This window comes from Haemorhous mexicanus, chromosome 2, assembly GCF_027477595.1.
Source record: "Haemorhous mexicanus isolate bHaeMex1 chromosome 2, bHaeMex1.pri, whole genome shotgun sequence".
Lineage (NCBI taxonomy): Eukaryota > Metazoa > Chordata > Aves > Passeriformes > Fringillidae > Haemorhous > Haemorhous mexicanus.
The window spans coordinates 70,372,825-70,390,715 of record NC_082342.1 but is presented as its reverse complement, the minus strand read 5'-3'; positions in this window follow the sequence as shown (position 1 = coordinate 70,390,715).

The window sequence follows — 17,891 nt, the reverse complement described above, 5'->3', positions numbered from 1 at the left end:
TGGATAAATATAATAACTCCTGATATAAGACATAACGAACTGTGATCAACCTAACTGGTTACTGACACCCTTTTCCCCACAGAAAAGCAATTGAAACAGCTTTTCTCTGACTTTTGGGAATCAGAAGAGTTTTTCCATCAATCTTTCAGCAACACTTTTAAGTCATAGGGATAACTGGGTTCTTTTCTGTTTCACAGAAACAAAAACTATTCAAACTGATTTCTCCCTACAGGGTTGATTTTTGTTTTGGTTTTGCTGGTTTTTTTGTCCTTAAATATTTAAAGCTTGAAAATTCATTTTGATGAGGCTACAAGACAGTTAGATAAAATCTAGATTGCATACCTCAGTTCTCCATTAGATTCAGCTCTATTATTTCTCTTCAGCTCTATTATTTCTCCTGGATATCCTTGGGCTTTGTGTAGTAGGAATCATCTACTTACTAAGGTACTCTGTTAGAAGTTCAGTCAAAAAATGTGGGGGAAAATGAAAGGAATAGCCTTGATTTCAACGAAAGAAGTTGCCTTGGTATCTGAATGTGGCCATTTTGGAGCTATTCAACAAACCCCTTGTTCTGTGTGTATCTGTAAGAGTCCCTATTATAAACAGAATGTCTTTCTCATTTTTCCCTGAATGGAAAGTGGTGGTTCACCCTGCAAGCTGCCACTTCCTGTGTAGAAATCTAACAAATGGGATTTCAGAAATATTCCTAAACCGCAGTCCCTCATTTACTGGTTTCTCAGTTGGTTAATCTATTCCTGAATTTTATTTCAAAACTTTTTCTGGATAGTTTGACAGACTTCCCAGTGGGATAGGAATCCTCACAGCTCTTGGCCTTCCTCCACCACAGAACGTTCAAAAGCCGGGATGGACAATTGGAGATGCATCTGTATTTCTGATAAAGGAAGGCCAGGAGGAATTCTTTGACAAGTATTGCAGGCTGCCTGACATCCCCCCTGCTGGTTCTTCTCAAGCAGACTGGTGTGCCTTAACTACCTTGCACTGATATATGGGTGTGTCTCAGCTCCAAGTATCCAAAATAATGTTACATCTTCTTTGCAGCTCCCTACAACAGTATTCTGATTTTTTTTTGTAAGGTGTTTGAAATGAGATCATGTATCATTTTTCCAAGGGTTAGGTCTGTTGGCATGGTGCTGTAGTCTGAGTCTCTTACAACAAACATACCTGCTCTGATGGTTATGATCACATTTTACTCTAATGTTAACCAGAATAAACAATGAATAATGTCAGATAAGACTATTTAATGAGTAAATTTAGCAACTTAAAACACACTGATTACTTTAAAAAATCATCTGGCATCTTTTTATGATTTTGATGCTCCTGGTGGGATTTTTCTTGAGATACATTTATTAGTAAACTCATCTACAGTTACAGCGAAAATGATAGGTTTCTTTGGAGAGTGATTCATCTCAGCCTATGATGGGTGTCTAAAAGAGGTTAGATGAACTATCATCTAGTAGTGTGTAGAAGTAAGCCTTCACAGACTTGTAAAGAGGTAGGTGGTTCTCAGCTTTTGATCCAGGAAAGGCAAATAAAAGACCCAAGACTATTGCCAGCAGAAATACTGACAGGAGGATTCATACTGCTTTTGGAAAATCTCTGAGATCCACAAGCTGAAAGAAGTTTAAAATTGTAAATGGAGTCTGGATGACACACTTAAGACTGAGCACTGGCATTTGAAGTTGGGAATGTAGTGGGAAATACTGATTTATATCCAGCTGCTATACCTTGTTGCTTCTCTATGAAAAATTAAGGATGGACTTTTGGGAAAAGTAAAATATTGAGAACCCATTGTAAGCTTTTTGCTGAAAATAAATGGGATATTGGGGAGATCTTCACTTGTTATACTAGTAAATGGTCTATAAGTCACTTAGGTCTTACTGGGACTTATGCCAGTATAATACATCACTCTTTTTAATTAAAATACTAGTTCTACCCAAAAGCACTAAAACCCATCAAAAATTTCAAAAAAACTTGTCCTTGTTAATATGAAATGTTACTTTGTCTGAGTCAGGGACGTGATTTTGTCCATGTTATCATCTCTGCAAGAAAAAACAGTGTTGCCTAAGGAATTACTGTATACATGTGTATTTATTTATATAAATAAATATTCTTTTCCAAGATGTATTTGGGAGAAGTATGCAGTCCTATTTAAGCACAGATTCTTCCATTTTTATGGCTGAGTTATGCAATGCTTCTTTCTGTAAGCTTACGCCTTAAACAAATAATTTATAAAGCACTGTGTCTCGGGAACTGTGTTCTGGTTAGTTTGTTTAGACACAACAGTTTTCATAACTGTCACTGCACATTGAGTTTCTTATATTTGCTTTGGACAGCAAACTGCCAACTACCTGCAAACGCTAGCAACTTCATACAATTTGTTTTGGCAAAAGGTCACCATGCAGAAAATTTTCTGTAAGATGTGGCAAGTCAGATTTCATACACACTATCCTCACTGGAGCAAAGACTTGAGATTGTTATTTCTATAATACTCATCAAAGCCAGAGCAGCCGAGATAGAAATGCTAGTCAGGTTGCTCTACTCTTTCACTACTCAAGTTTACTGCACTGTGTAATTTTTGATCATGTTTAAGTCCCTTGTATTTCCTACAGTTAAATTAGCTCTGATCATAGGAAGAAACCATTAATTTGGATTTTAATCTCTGTTGCATTCAGAACAATTCCACCAACTAAATTAAATTTATTTACTTTTATGCAAATAAGTTCAGATTTTTACTATTTGTTTTTGTTTCTGGAAGAAAAATTTAGCAGTTCACATTGACACTCCACCACCCTTCTTTTACCTGTACATCACTGCAGAAGTGTTGTTTTCTGTTCTTTGTTGTTATGGCAGCATGCTTTTCAAGCTATCATTTTAGTCTGTTTCCTACACATTCTACTGTTTTTTCCTATAAAAATCCTTATAGATAAATATATGTCCAGTTTGAAGTATATCATATTGAATAGACAAATGCCTTAAACTGCATGTGAAAGAATCCAGAGGCTGATACTGACATTTTCTAATTTTCTTGTTCTTCTTTTAAATATTGTTCCCCAATACCTTTACCAGCAATTTTTGAGTCAGAGTTCTGGATGGGCCAAAGTCCTCCATCCACACAAAACCAAAAATTATATTTGGCAGTCTTACTCCCAATATAGCACTCTTACTTACTGACATAAGTGTGGATCTAAGGTGGATTTCATACCTTTCAGTGAATGCTTTTCTGTGCACAGTCAGAAAAAGATACCAGGAACAATATGTGAGTCCAAAATACTCTGTAATCCATGGAACAGGACTTCCCTGACAATATGAAAAATTATTTATCTTAGAACAAAATTATGAACAACTTATACCCAAGAGCAGCAAGGCCCTGAAGTTCGTTGGTTCACAAGAAATCAAATCCTCCATATGCACATATTTTAAGGCAGTGCATTGATTAGATCATTACTCTGACACTGACACTGCAGACTTTCATAATCATGAGTTCCTTAATGTATAAATGGCTCTCTGCCATTAATGACAACATTCACAAACATGTTTTGTTTGGGTTTTTTTATGTACATCTCTCTATTTCAGTGACTGAACGATTTGCAACACCAAAGAAAAGCAGGGAACTCAAAGGCAGGGAACATTCCCATCCACAGCAGTATCAGACCTCCTGGTCAGGCTTCTTTTTGGGAAAAGTGGGTGCTACATCTTTGGATTGAGCTTGTTAAATGTTGATCGCGTTACGCTTTTGTTTTTGTGTAACAGGCTCATACTCCTACACCCATTCACAAATGCCTGTTCCCAGTCCCCGTCTGAATTTCTTTCCTCTCAAACAAAGCCAGCAGACTCAGCATTTCATTGAACTGTGGAAGCAAGAAACTCTTGAAGTAGTCATGGGACAGGGAAAAGAATTAGGTGGAGAGGAAGGAGGAGGACTCCTGAGGTGTTTTGGCTGATGATAAAATAAATGTTTCCATAAGTAGTAGATCTACCTCAGGACATTTTGTCACTCCTCCAGCTTCCTGTTCTTTTCCTTGTCCAGTCAGGCTTCAGTCTACTACTTTGGCCAACAGACAAATTGTTTGTGTGGACAGTTGCCTCACTAAGAAAGAAATCTTTTTGGGAGAAGGTGAGAAGAATGTATATTTCTTGATTTCTTAGAAACTGATTGCCAGGTGTGCTTACAAGACACAATACAAATCCTGGTATCACTATTCTGAGCCTCCTCAAATTGAAGCAGTGTGAAGACTGTTGCCTCTCCAGTGAATCCTGTAGCCACTCGACTGTGAGGTGAAATCATATCTGCTACCACTTGTACCCAGAAAGAAAAATGTGTTGTCCTTAACTCCTTGAAAGCAAAGTCAGGGACACTGCCTTTCTGAAGTAGATTCTGCCTCTATATTTCCAGTGAACACAAATGAGATTCCTGGTGAATACAAATACTTTTCTGGAGGTCTATATGATGCACGTATTCTGCCATAGTCATGGTGATAACCACGATTTTGAATTGGAATGCAAGGACCTGACCATTAACATTAAATTACTTTCTCATGGATGGTTACTGTACTAGAAAAGCAAGAATGCTAGTTAGAAGTAGTTTTCTTCCTTGTCTGTTCCTCTAGTCGCTTTATTCCAGAGTGAAATAACAAAGGCAACCTTAGAAATCAAATCCCAGTAGTGCTGGGAGTTATGGCTGTGCTGTAAGAGCAACAAAGACAGAACACAAGCTTTCATAAAAGTCTAGGGTGAAGGCCATATTTGAGACTCATTGCATCATTTTGTTTCTTCCATTTTTTATTGCTTTATGTTTCCATGTCCTTCAGAGGAACATATTTTATTGGCTAAGTCAGAAGGAGTCAGAACAGGGCATTCAACTTTCTTGTGGACTTGTTCTTTGGGGAAACCACTCACTGTTTTCCACATGCCACTCATAGGATGGGTTACTAGTACTTATTTACAGCAACAGACAAAATTAAGCTAAGCTGCAAAGTATGTTGATATTCTTGACTAAAAGGTGCTGAACAAAATGCAAATTATTTTTGTTACTCTACTCTTCGTCATGACACCTTTTGGCTCCAATTTTACCCCAATACGCTCCTCTGTCTCTCCTTACAATTGTGTTATATTGTTCTCCTTGCTCCCTTCAATCACCTCATCTTTCCTTCCACATCAAGAAACCTTTCTCAGTAACAGTTCTGGCATTTGGACATAAGGAGTGTGCCCCACTCAGAAACACAACATTATTTCACTATAAAATGTGGTTGTCTTCAGTTCAGCTCTGGATGTCATTTGCAACAGTTCAGTAGAATATTCAGCAGAATAGTTGATGGTGGGTCTGATTCCTTTCACATGTGTCAGACTTACTACCTTTGCCTTCAGCAGCATTCAGCTGGTTCTAAGTGAGTAGTAACAGAATAAACATAGCTGAGATGTTGCACGCATCCATAGTAGATCAAGCGTGTGCCACATCAGTGGACTGCTCATTTGTGACATTGCCAGCCAAAAAAGCCTACCTAAAGCACATAAGCAGTCAAGATACAGTGAAGGTATTAATTTATCAAAAGTGGGCAAAGAGAATTTGCCAGTTTAAGGACATACTATAAGACCCTACCTATGGGCAAAGCATTTCAATTTTTACAAATATAGGCGCTGCTAATACAATGTAGTTCCTGTAACTTCTTTCCATGGGGAATAGCTTAAAAGCATGGAGAAGGAAGAAAAATCCCGGTGTTACTTCATGTTTTTCCTGATACAGAGGCATTAACTCAAGCAGGAATAGTGAGCCAGATAAGAGGATTCTTGCTAAGTTTGCATCAAATTATTTCCAACAACATTTGCTATTTACATAACACTAGTGAAATATTTTTAGATGTTCTGTCCAACTAAATTTGTCACAGTGATCACAGTAAAATCACTTTTTCTTTCTTTCCAAAGAAATTTCCTAAAATTTCCTAAAGAAGGCTTTCTAAACCCTAGAGACAGAAGTAAAGAGTTCTAAAACTATTAATTATTAAAAAGGAAAGAGAGGCAACCTCAGAAAATAGAATTTAACTAATTTGTTTAATTAAAATATTCAAAGCCACCTTCTGTTTTTTATAATGAAAGACTTCTTGAAAGAGTGATAATCAGTGTGGACTTGGGCTAGGGAGGTCAGACTTATATATCATATGGAATTTTTTAAGACATAACTGCCATGACAGATAAGAGAAATTCAATGCATGTACTATACTTAGAATTTAAAAAAAACAACCGACGAGTTTCCATACCGGAGATAAATTACTTAGGTACCATCATGGTACAGTAATGGACAAAACGCTGTTATAACAGCAGAACACAAAAAATGCCTGAAAAGGGATGTTTCATCCTATTAAAGAAGGAAAAAGTGGATTAAATATAGAAATCAGGAATAAATTTGAAGACTACTCCTCTATATCTCCCAGACTGGATGGTGTGCATGACTACAAAAGGCAAACCAAACACTGAATCCATTTTTGTGCTTACTCCACTCTGCATAGGGCAGGAAGTGTACAGACCTGTCAAGGATGGTCACACAGATGGAATTTAGAGCTGATGTGCCTGCACTATTTGACCAAGGCAGCACTTATGTTGAGAGATAAACAGTTATTTTAACAAAGACAAACAAGTCTTCTAAACTGTCGGTGGTTTTAATGTCAGACAAACAGTGACTAACAGAGGGTGCTTCCCCCAGCTCTACTGTGTACCACAGAGCAATGATAGGCATCTATGTTCTTCCCAGGAGCAAGGAATAAGGAAGAAAAAGTGTGTCTGAGTCAAAGGAAAGCTGGGAGAAGCGGTGAGACAAGCAATGTGTCTGTAGGCAAACAGAAATGTAAACCTTCATGGTCATTAGTGCACGGAGCAGGGGGAGACAGTGTCATGGGCATGGCTGAAAGATTGTCTGACTCCCTTCTTCCAAATGGGGTTCTGCAAAGTTCTTCCACTTGATTTAGTGTGGGGTTCACTACCTGTACTATATGTGGCAAGTATTTTCCTGTAAGAAAACTCTCGAAGCCAAGCAAAACCACAAAAATATAATGTGTATTAGGAGTAAATGTGAACCAGTATGGTATTACACCAGTGCTCCACCAATAAGAAAAATTGCACAAATCTGGCAGCACAGAGTAACCGAATGGTTGTACAGGGACAGTGACGGGGGAAGAGCAAGGGGCATCTATGAGTTCAAGAAATAGAAAGAAGAAATGTCTCCTTGTGGAGGAAAAAACACTAAGGGGAAAAGTTTGTCCTTATTAGCTAGCCTTAGATCATTTGGGTTCTGAAAGTATGTAAATAAAAGCATTCTTGGAGTACTGTGAACAAATAAGCAGGCTAATTTTTGTAAAAAAAAAGTACTCTCAAAGCTTACTGCATTTTTTATTAAATAAAAAATTATGCTGATGTAACCTTAAGAATGAGATTTTAACTGAAATATTTAAACCAACGGTTACTTCAGAAACCCTCGAACTATCCTCATGAGTATATGCATAACAATAGGCTCTTTCATTATGTACAGAACTTTTGCATCAGTCACTGAATAATAATTATTTTCTACTGTAGCTTCACTCCAGCCTACCTGGAGCTTTGCAACATTGCAGCAGAAAGTTGCTTTCTGAATAGGCAGCTCCTCAAACAGGCAGAGATCTAGCAGATGCTAAGAGGATACACAGAAACATGAGGGAGGGCTTAAGCCAATATATAGGAGAGAAACCAGATGTGTGAGAAATATTATACAGGCACTGTCAAAAATGAGGAAAGAAATAGTCTGAAGAAGCAGATGGGTGGACATAGTGACAGTAATATCAAACAACAAAATAGACAACAAAATGCCAGGTGGGGAGGGGGCAGAAGAAAGGAAAAATTCCCTATACTTGGAGAGAAAAACAGGTAAAAATGAAAGTTTTTGAAAGTAAAATGAGGATTCATGGGATTTTCTAAGATGTGTGTATGCAAAGATGCATAGCAAATATAGTATCAGTAGTAATAATTGTTATAACTCTGAATTTATCAGGGTCTCAAACAGGTTAATGACTGTGGTGTACAACTGTGGTTAGAATTATACATGACCTCAAAATGGAAGGTACAAATACCCACATCTTTTTAGGTGCTCCTTAGACATTTTTAAAATAGTTATACAAATATATTGTCACAATCTTAATTGATCTACAGCATTTTTAAAAAGGCATAAAAGCATCCATGCACAGAGTTGTACTGATTTTATTGATATTAGACAAGCATTAATGGTATCTTTAACATTTAGTTCACATTAAGCAAAACCCTTGCATAGATAACCATAGTTTAATTGATTTGCAGCTGTTACTAGTTAGCAATATCCACATTCAGTTTTCAGTGGACTCTAAGTTTCCACTTCAAACACCAAACTTTTGAATTGATTTTTGATGTAGGTATTCTCCCTCAAAAATCTCAACACTGAGAGGAAGAAAATGGTCACCAGCCTAGAACATCTTCATTGATAGAATGATTTGATCTCTGCCTGATAAATGTTGATACTCAGGCAATGTGAGTGCTTCAATAGCTTTTTCTATTGTTCTTTGAATTTCATTTACATTAATTAAAATAATTGACCAAGTACAGAGTATATTAGAATCCAATCTACTATATCTTTGGAAGGCATAACATCTTTGGGTAGTATTAGAAAAGTGATCTGCCTAAAGGCAATTCACTTGTTTACAGCAGGTTGGGAGATGTCGAAAAATGTCAGAACGAACACAAAATAGGCAACAATATGGAGGAAAAAAGAAAGATTAAAATTAAACAAATGTAAAAAGATTCCAATAATAATTTTCAACACAGTGACTTATGAGTTACATTGTTGTAAGAGAAAGGAGAAATCAGGAAAAAGTTAGGATAAATTGACTAATAAGAGCAAGACATCACTGAAAGACACAATAAGGCCTCAAAAAGACAGTGAAAGTAATTTATTGACAGCCTAGGTAAGCATTGCTAAAAATTTTAATGAATTCTGAGCCTCAGTGTTCACAAAGGAGGATTGGGAACAGATGCCAGAAACAGACATAAATTTAACAGCAGAGGTGGAAAGCATACTGAAGAAACTCAAGATCGTGCCAGAAGAGGTGACCTAGAAATTAGAACATTTAAAGACTGACAAAACTAAAGGACCAGAAGGTACACATTTGATGAAGCGTCCCAAAAGAGATAGGAAAACCTTTAGCAAGCTTATTTATAATCCCTTTGGAATTGAAAAGGGCAAAGTAGCACATATTTAAGAAGTGATCTAGCTAAAATCTAGAAAGCTTGACTTCTAAGATAAAAGGTGAACCAATTACTTTAAAAGGTAAAGGCATCAACTATTTACATGGATTTTCAAGATGTACAAGGCCATGTGTGAATTTCCGAATTACTTAGAAGTGCTTTTCTATCTTAAAACCACTTGAATGGTTGTTTTTCTATTAATATTTTTAAGTTCTGTGTTTCTTACTTTTGTCACTCTTTCATTGTTAATCAACTCTATAAAATGATGGGTGATCACTAATAATGCATGTAAATACTGGAGACTTTGCCACACAATTCTAGCAATAGAAGACATTTAAAGTATTGGATCATGTACTCTGAGAGAAAAAAGAAAAAGGAAAAAAGGAACAAGACTAAATTTTAAGCCTTATACTTTCCATTCTGAAGAACTACCACCATTTGTTTGTGATTTTATGGCTCTGGTGGGACTGGATCTCCACAAATCCAGAAAGAAGTGACTCAAAGAAAGGCCACAAAGATGATCAAAGGACTGGAACACCTGTCCTGTAAGGAAAGACTGAAGGCATTCAGTCTTTTCTTCTTGGTGAAGAGAAGACTCAGGGTGACCTTTTCACAGTATTCTAACACTTAAAGGGCAGGTGCAAAGAAGGTGAAGACTCTCCCTTCACAAAGAACTACATGCAGAAGATGAGAGGCAACAGGTTTATGTTTCGTTTGGAGAGGTTTGATCTTGATACAAGAAAGAAATTTTATACGGTGAGAAGAAATAGTCATTGGAAGTGAAGTCCTCACTCCTGGAAGTGTAATTAGATAAGATGCAAAATAATCTCATATAGGGTCCCTTTCCCCTGAAATATTTAACCAGATGATGTTTCAAGGTTCTTTCAAACTTGATCTGTTCTATAATTCTATTCTATCATGAATTGGTTCATTTGCAAGACTGGTAGGAGCTGTTAGCTCGCTTGAAGGCAGGGAGACCTGCAGAAAGACCTTGACAAATCAGAGGGCTGGGCAATCACCAATTGCATGAAGTTCAGCAAGGCCAGGTGCTGAATCCTTCACCTGGGATAGTGCTGCCCTGGATGTAAGGATAGACTTCAGAATGGGATGCTGGAAAGCAGCACCACAGGAAGGGACCTGGAGGTCCTGGTCAGTGGCAGGTTGAACATGAGTCAGCAGTGCCCTGGCAGCAAGGAGGGCCAGGGGTGCATCAGGCACAGCATCACAGCCAGGCAAGGGAAAGGATTGTCCTGCTCTGCTCTGCACTGGGGCGGCCTCACCTCAAGTGCTGGGGGCACTTTTGGGCACCACAATACAAGACATAAGGCCATTAGACAGTGTCCAAAGGAGGGCCACGAGGATGGTGAAGGGCCTTGAGGGGAAGCCACAAGAGGAGCAGCTGAGGTCGCTTGGTCTGTTCAGCCTGGAGAAAAGGAGACTGAGGGGTGACCTCATTGGAGTCTACAGCTTCCTCATGAGAGGAAGAGGAGGGGAAGGCACTGATCTCTTCTCTTTGGATACCAGTGACAGGACCTGAGGGAATGGCCTGAAATTATGTCAGGGTAGGTTTAGGTTGGATATTACAAAAAAAATTCTTCACCCAGAGGGTGGTTGGACACTGGAAAATGGTCCCCAAGGGAATGGTCACAGCACCAAGCCAGACAGAGCTCAAGAGAGTTTGGACAATGCTCCCAGGTACATGGTGTTTTTTTTGAGTGTGGTCCGGTGTAGGGCCAGGAGTTGGACTCAATGATTCTTGTTAGTGCCTCCCAACTCAGCTTATTCTATGACTTTGTGATTCTGTGATTTGCCATGTCTTTCAGTGAGTTATGGAAATGTATATTCATTTGGAGATACTGAGAAAATGCTCACTAATGCACACAGCCATATATTTTCTGTTCTGTATGCTGGAGACACTGATATTCCGGGGAGTTATCTGTGTCTCTGCTTCTGACCATGTGCTTTTTTAAGGCTGAATCTGACATTGCCAGGCATTTTCTCTGCAGTCCAGAATATCCTAGCCCTGCACTGCACACCTACAGGATGCTTGAAATGGCTGCAATTTCCAGCCCACAACTTCTGTTGCTTGACAGATTTTTTTAAAAACATAAATCTGGCCCTGCACATGATTTTTAACCCTCTGAAAATACCAGCTCACTCAAGTTTTCACTCATTCCTGATTTTATCAAAGGATTTTCCTGTGATATAATCCTCTAATCCAGAAGTTTTATGAACTTAATTAAATTCAACAAAAAGAAACTATGACAACTACAGAATTGACATACTTTGCTTAGTCTGCAAAAAAGGTTATAAAGAAATTCAGATGGATTAACACTGACAAAGGCTATGGAAAAATTATCTCTAGAGTTCATTGCAAAGTTTTTTTTCAGAGAACTCAAGAGAAGTTTGCTGCAGGCCTGTGATCTATGGTATTGGCAGTATGTTACATTAATGTCCTAAGGATTGACATATATATCATAAAGGGTAGTTATAAGTTCCAACAGTTGTGAATGAGGAAAGTATCAGACAAGGATAAGGCCAAAGTATCACTATTAAGACAGATTTTATTCACCTTATATAAAAGTAACCTGAAACACAGAATGTGCAGTAACAGGCTGAAATTTGATGACTGCACAAAACTGGAAAATAAGTCAAAATGAATGAGGTGGACACTAAAATAAAGAGCAGTTGGAAAGGCTAAGACCAAGGACAGATATATGGTTATGACATAATTCAGAAAAATATAAGAGAAAGACACTGAAGATGAAAGGAAAGGTTTTCAATTTTCAAACAGCAATACAGAAAATCTAGGTGTAGTGGAATATATCACGTAAACCTTTGACCCATTGCTTATAAGCAGTAAATTGTAAGAAACTGGAACTAGGGCCACATAAGAGGACTTTGGAAATGTAATCGAGTGGGAATTATTTGACTGGTGTAGAAATGGGACCAGGAAAATGTTTTATCTGACATAACACCCACAAGTAAAAAGTTGCAAATATTGAACAAAGAAATTTTGATAAGGACTAAATTCCTGGGACAAATTTAATTGAAATTAACAGGCTTCTGAATATATATACCAAAAAAAAAAAAAAAAAGAAAAAAAAGAAAAAAAAAAAGAAAGAAAAAACTGACATAAACCAAATAGCTTTCACTTGGTTGTATTTAACATTCTGATTACTTTAACAAATACCTCACGTATTATACTGTTCAATTCTGAGAATGTAGGTTCACTGAAGTACACCTTCCAGGAAAAAAATGCTTGCCCAATGCCCAGAAAGAAATGGATAGCCTTTTGATAAATGGCTGCATCCAACCCCATGTCTAATCTTCCCAAATTGCGTTGTATTTTTGGTGTAGGTCTCCCACCAAGAACAAGCTGTTCTTCCTCCAGAGGTATGTTCAGTTTTGAGACTGCTGAACCCAGGACTGGGTTATCCCAGATCTGAGCACTCTGCCTTCAGTCTGAGCAGCAGAGCTGAGAGGTCTCAACAGCAGGCAGGAAATGTGTATCCCTGAAGGTAAGGAAAGATTTATTTCTCTGTGGCTGTTTTTCTCTCTCAAAATTTCTGGCCTCCTTTCTCCTGTAATGGTCCTGGGATCCCGGAGCCTCAGAATGGTTCCTCTTCCAGTTCACTGGTAAGCTATGCAGCTTCCTCTGAAATCTTTTTCTATGAAGTATGTCTACTTTATTACCCCAACAGTGAATGCAAGGTTTACACTTCTGGATGATTTCACTGAGATTGTCTTGTAGAGTGGTGTATCTGATGCATCTATCCCAGTACAGAGACATCTATCCCATCTATCCCATCTCAGTGACCACAGATGTGGAGAAAACCAAGGTACTCTGCAAGTTATTCATCTCAGCCTTCAAAGGCAGTCAGGCTTCCCATGTCACAAGTCCCTGAACCTCCAGGCTAGGAGTTAGGGAGCCAAGTCCCTCCTACTGTTAGAAAAGAGCAGGTTTGAGGCCACCTGATCAAACTCAGTCAGCACAAGGCTCTGGTCCCAGATGATCCCAGGGTCCTGAGGGAACTGACTCGTGTGATTGAAAGTCACTCTCCATCCTATTTGAAAAGTCACTGTGGTCAGGTGAAAACCTCAATGTCTTGGAAAAGAGAAATTTCACACCTGTTTTTAAAAAGGGGAAGAAAGGAAAACCAGGGAACTGCAGAGCAACGCATCTTACCTGTGTTCCTGGGAAGGGCATGGAATGTATCCTAATGGAAGCTGTGTTAGGGCACATACAGGGCAAGGATGTGACCCAAGACAACCCACATGGCTTCACAAAGAGAAGATGTGCCTGGTCAGCCTTTCCACTCTATGACAGAGTGACTGCAATGGTCAGCAAGGGAAGACTGACTGTTGGCATCTACTTAGGTTTCTGTAAGAAATTTAAGACACTCCCACTCAACATCCTTAGCTCTGAATTGGAGGGACATGGGTTTGAAGGGCAGACTGTTTTGTGGATAAGAAAATGGCTAGATGGACACATCCAGAGAGATCTGGCCATTGGCACTGCCTAGGAGGAGGCTAGTGACAAATGGTGTAACTCAGGGCTCTGTCTTGGCATTGCTGCTATTTAAAATCTTTATCAATGACTGAGACAAGACCAAGTGCACCCTCAGCAAGTTTGTAAATAGCATGAAGCTGAGTGGTGCAGCTGACACAACAGAAGGAAGGGATAGCATCCAGAGGGACTTGGCCAAACTTGAAAAGTAGGTCCAAAAGGACATAACAGGGTTCAAAAAGTTCAAGTGCAAGGTCCAGCACCAGGGTTAGGGCAATCCCAGACATGAGCGCATTGACAGCAGCCCTGCAGAGATGCTGGATGAAAAGATGGCAATGTGTGATTGTCCCCCTTTACTCTGCCTTCTTGAGACTCCACCAGGAGTACTGCTTCCAGCTCTGAGGTCCTCAGCATAAGAAATACATGGATCTGTTACAGTGGGTACAGAGGGTGGCCACAAAGAGTACTAGACCATCTCTTCCACAAAGACATGCTCAGAGAACTCTGGTTATTCAGCACGGAGAAGAAAAGATTCTGGGAAGATCTCATTGCGGTGTTCCAGCACTATAAGGGGGCTTATAAAAAAGGAAGTTGTCTTTTTATGTGGGCAGATAGTGATCAAACAAGGTGGAATAGTTTTCAGCTAAAAGAAAAGAGATTTCATTTAGATGTTAGGACAAAATTCAGGTAGGGGTGATGAGGCAAAGGAACAGGTTGCCTAGGGAATTTGTGGATGCCTTATCCTGGAAGTGTTCAAGGCCTGATTGGATGGGGTCCAGAGCAATGTGATCTAGTGGCTGGCATCTGTACCCATGGCAGGGAGACTGGGACAAGATGATCTTTAAGATCTCTTCCAACCCAAATTATTCGATGATTCTTTTGTCCCCAGCTGAAACCCTATACACAGTACAGTGAAGATCTGGATGTAAAGAATGTAGCTAATTGTTCCTGATTCTTGTGACCATCCTCAGATATCTCACGTGTCTTGTACACATGAAAGAAATGCAGAATATAAACAAGATGAAAATCCTGGGTTGACTCCAAACCATCATCACTTATCTGCAAGTTTCTCATATTGAGCACATGATTTACTAGCAAGTGCTACAGTAAATTTCAATTTAGCCTAAAGACAATGCAAAGTCACTAGAAACACTGAACATTTGGCAGTTTTTTTAGTGTTCAACTATAATAACAAGTGCGGTAACGGGTTTTTGTGAAATGGTACAGTAGACAGCATAGAGAAGAGATTGGATTTTTTTCTGAGAGAGATCTGCTTTTTATAGTAATTGGGATATAAACACCTAAAATCAGGATTTTATACCGAAAGGGCAAGCTAACCTTACTAATGGTGATTACTCACTGTATAATAGAAAAGGAAATAAAAGCTTTTTTATAAAATGTATCAAATCCTAAGAGTGCTGTTAAACTCATTAAAGAAAAAATGAAGTTAGAGAAACTGGTCTTATTTTTTTTCGCTCCCAGTAGAGTTCATTTCTACTTCAACAACTAAGCCAAGGTCACATTTAACTCACTTCAATTTCACCCAGTGCACAAGCTAATGTCAATAGTACAGCTGCCATGCAGAGCTAAAGACTGATGGTTAGACAAAGCCATTTACACAAGGCTGGGTCTTTCATCTTCTCTCAGCTAGTGACATAAGAAAGCACTGAGGTTATTCTCAACTAGAGACTAAAACTGGCATATTAGAAAAAATGTTATTCTCCTTAGCTGTCACACAAAGGATCTGAAGAAATGTAGAAATGTTTTTTTCCTTGGTCATCTAGGGAGATCACAAAGTGACTCTAATAGCCTTCACTCTGAAATTTTCACATGGTTTAAGTGATTGCCAAGTCTGATATTTTCCATTTACACTTCATTGCCATCAGAAAAAGAAAAAAATCAATATACCTACCTACTCAAGTGTGTCACAGGATGAGCTTATAAAAGAAGACATCAGTCTTTTTAGGGCATGAAAAATATACTTATTCAAATATATCTTATTTTAAATGACATAAATTGCAGTGGTTAGTCAAGATTCGATTTCCTCTAAAATATAAGACTTAAAATATTCCGTGACTTGCCAAGGAATAAGAATCCTTCAAACTGTTGATATGTACAAATGTACTCGTTTTCTCTTGTAAGTTATACCTGCCACAGTGTACCAATATTAGTGACTACCTTTAGGAATTTTAATGGGAAGGTGAGATCTAACATATTATCACATTTCTCTGAGATGGTACAAATAACTGGAACTTTGCCAAAGCATGGGAGCAGTAGCTTTTATTATTATTATTTCAATTATACAATGTGTGTGAATTTGAGTTGCCTTAGCTTGCTGACCCTAATATGATTCCACACGATGTCATGCAGCTCTAACAAGCTCAAACACCCTAAGCAGAGCTATCTTCCCCTTGCATGCTATAGCTCTTACATATTTTATCTGCCATGTTAAAGATTTCTAGCAGTTTTGCTGCAACAGTGTGCAATGTCTTTGTTTCAGATTAATAAAATATCGTAGATACAATGGAATTGTCTTGTCAAAGATTTGACTGCTTGGACACTGTCAAGAACATTTGACAAGTGAGAGCCAAATTTGTCCCTGACTGTTCTGCTCTCAATGGAAGCTGACAGGTCATCATTCACCTTATGATGTCGTTTCAACCCCATTATCTTTTCCACCTTGTTTTAGCACCTCTCTCTGGCAAAGGTGGTGAGTAAGATGTTGAAGAACTGAGGTGGTATTTCAGGCTATCTGCCAGCAAGTGCTGAATAATAATGGAATTTGTTTGCTTACAAATTGAGCAATTGAATTTAGACATTGAGGGGGTCACCTCTGTGATTTGTCCCATCCCCAGATGGTCAATCATCTAAAAAGGGAGAATTACAGGGTCAATCGTGGAACCCTTTCCCCCATGTGGTAGCACAACATACCAACCATACAACTACTAGGCCATCCCCCACAGTTACAAGTATTTCAAGGTCAATTTATCAATTTAACAGCTTCATCTTCTTAATCACTAAACTTCTGTCTCTTTGAGCTTGTGCTGAAAGACTGTGGCTGCTAATTAAAATGGAGCTTTACTAGCAAGTACACAAATTAGATCCTGTCAGTAAGTTTATTCTAACTATTGGTCATTTCTAAATGCCTTTTTAATCCCCTAATTTTTACATTAAAATTCAAAAGCCTAACAATCTTAATCACCCCTACATCAAATTCATCATTAAGAACAGGAAGCCAGATGGTATAATTTTGATTTACCGGACTTCAGCGTGAATTAATGTACTGAGTGCCGATAATGAATACATCAAACCTGATATTGCAGAAACCTATGAATCTGGCATGTTAAATTAATAACACACTTTGCACAATGAAAGCATGTAAGCTCATATAAAACTGAGGAGTAATGGTCCCTTTTATTTTAAATGGTCTTTATTAGCCTGCAGTTTTGACTCTTAAAAAAAAAAAGAGAGATGAACATTGTGGTTAAGAAAGTTCTGTCTGTTTCCTATCTGCTCTTTATTTTCATTTCACTTTATATCTACATAAAAGGAAAAAAAAAGTATCCACCTTATTGCAATCTTTATAGTTGTGAAAGATATACTGGTGAAAAAAGACCCCCAGTGAATTGTCTTCAATTTGATTGGAAATTACAGTTACAATTTTGACTCCCATGCTGAAATTCACTTAATCCTAAAAGCTGTAGTACAGTGCTGTTTGCTACATGGGATAGTTATTCATTGCATGGAGTATGTCATAAATTATGCAGATTATGGCACTTTTTAAAAATATCTTTCTTATATTCTTTTATTTCTAATGTGTACTACTGCTTGTTCCAATATATCTATGGTAACTATGAAGCTGAATAGCATTTTATTAGAAAACAGAGTCAGAAATTACTTTAACTAAAGGACAGAGGAATCATACATTTCAAAACAGTTGCTACCAAAAAAAAAGTGCTAGGTAGGAAAGGTCCATGTCTACCACATTGCCTGATTATTTAGCTATTATATGGCATGGAGATGGCATAGAGTTGAGCTTTCTTGAAAGAAAATTAACAGATATCAAATTTGAACCGTTTAGTAGCTTGTGTGATAGAAGTGAGTGATACACAGGGCTGAGATTACT